Consider the following 1,974-nt stretch of genomic DNA (forward strand, 5'->3'; position numbering starts at 1 on the left):
AGCTAGACCACCATGGAAAACTCGGAAGCACTGGAAGACCGTTTCGTCCTGTTGTGAGACACTTCAGCAGTGAGCATCCACGATCTCATCTCGCGAGTTCCGAACGCCGAACCTATTTTTTTCCATCAAGAAAATTATAAATAACTTCAAGGTTATGTACCAGGTCTAGGAGAAAGACAATCGAAGTAGCTAAACATGCAATGATAGGATAATCATCAACAACAATAATCTATAAGTTAATCTATGAGTTCTATGGTTTACTTCTATCCCAAATTAATATCCATGATATTATCTTTGAAGATAATGAATGTGATAAATCTTCTAGTTGAATACTTTTCATAAACTGGACTAAATCTACAGTAGGAACTTGAACACATAAGAGAAAAAATACAAAGACTAATGAGAAAGATTTATTCAACTTCTAAAATAAGTCAAAATGATTTAACAATAAATCACACTATGTTAATCCCACATCATTTATTCTGGCTTCCTGACAAGCCAATTTATTCATTCTACTTGAGTCAAATTTTAACCTTGTTAATTATTTGCCAATCAACATTAAACGTATTTATGTTCATTTCCTATCTTATTCATTATCAATATTGACTAACGAGTTGACTCACTTACCTTCTCCAATCTGTCTCGTTCTTCCCTCTTTGTTTCGTCGCCCTGATTGCTTGTTCAAATCAATAATGAGAGTATGAAATATACATATTCAAAAATCCATACTCATATTTGACTTATTTAATTCCATTATTCACTAACGCCAATTAAGTCGATAATTACATATGAGAATAGACGATATGCATAATTCAATCTAATTGGAGTCAGATATCAGGTTCAGTGGTCTAGTGGTTAAGCGCTGGCTCACGAGACTGATAGGTCCTTGTTTAGAACCTCGTGAGGGAGGATCGTGGATGCGCACTGCTGAGGAGTCTCAACAATAGGACGAAACGGCTGTCCAGTGCTTCCAGGTTTTCCATAGTGGTCTAGCTTCAACTGATACATGATTTAGAAAAAAGATTAATTTCATATATCAGTCACATTCAAACTGATTAAGCCACATCAAACGGCTTCATGATTGTATTTGTTAACTTCACAGAATACAATTCCGTCATAAACATACCTACTAATTTGCTTAAATAAATCTATAAAATGTTTCCTATGAACTTGATTTTGTGAAGTAAAACCATAGAGTCATTTAATTTACAAATGAAGAATGATTGTTATATTCTAATGAAGATGACATTATACGTAACTTCTAAGGGAAGAGGCTATTTATGGACTGTTATTGTATATGAGCAAAGATGGATAGTGGCTAGCGGTGGAATCCAGTTTGACACGCGTTTCGTCCTATTTGGGACTCGTCAGCTGGATGTATATGCATCTCAGAGTTGATGTTCACTCTGGGACTCGAACCCAGTACCTTTCGCTTCAAACACCATCGCGTTATCCACTTGGCCACTGAGTCCTGATAGCCACTTGTATTGTACAGCTGTATATATATTCTTATTCTATACCTATTACGTAACTTTATCATGTGTATATTCATATTCCTTTTATTATAAGCTTCCATTCGACCTATTGACTACTATTATACCATTTACTATCCTTAAGTTATTCCTAATTGTTTCTCAAAATCATAGCAACGTTTCGGCTTGATTATGAATAATGATTTTTTTTCTATTTTATGGTGTGATATGGTGTAGTCTGCTTGTAAATAAACCAAGTATGTCTGTATAACAGGATACATACAGTGGAAACTGTGTTCTAAGTTTAAACAGGCAGAGATGGGTGAAAGAACCAATCAGGACTCAGAGTTGACTTTAGGCTGTTCGAACTGATTAACGCATCATTGATTTGGCACAGTGCCAAGGTCAAAGAAGTCGGTGTTCTAATTGGTGGAACTAATCACGTGATATAAATGAAAGTTCAAAAGTCATAATAAATTTCCTTTCCATTTTCATACAATTT

General features: G+C 34.9%; 1 non-coding gene across 1 annotated transcript; it reads right to left on the minus strand.

Annotated features, from left to right (window-relative positions):
• Positions 1–1,400: 1,400 nt before the first annotated feature.
• Positions 1,401–1,467, minus strand: Smp_tRNA_01365_Gln_TTG.1.1. Its single transcript has one exon. It is a non-coding gene (tRNA).
• Between the last annotated feature and the right edge of the window lie 507 nt (positions 1,468–1,974).

Source organism: Schistosoma mansoni (assembly GCF_000237925.1).
Source record: "Schistosoma mansoni, WGS project CABG00000000 data, supercontig 0041, strain Puerto Rico, whole genome shotgun sequence".
Classification (NCBI taxonomy): Eukaryota; Metazoa; Platyhelminthes; class Trematoda; order Strigeidida; family Schistosomatidae; genus Schistosoma; species Schistosoma mansoni.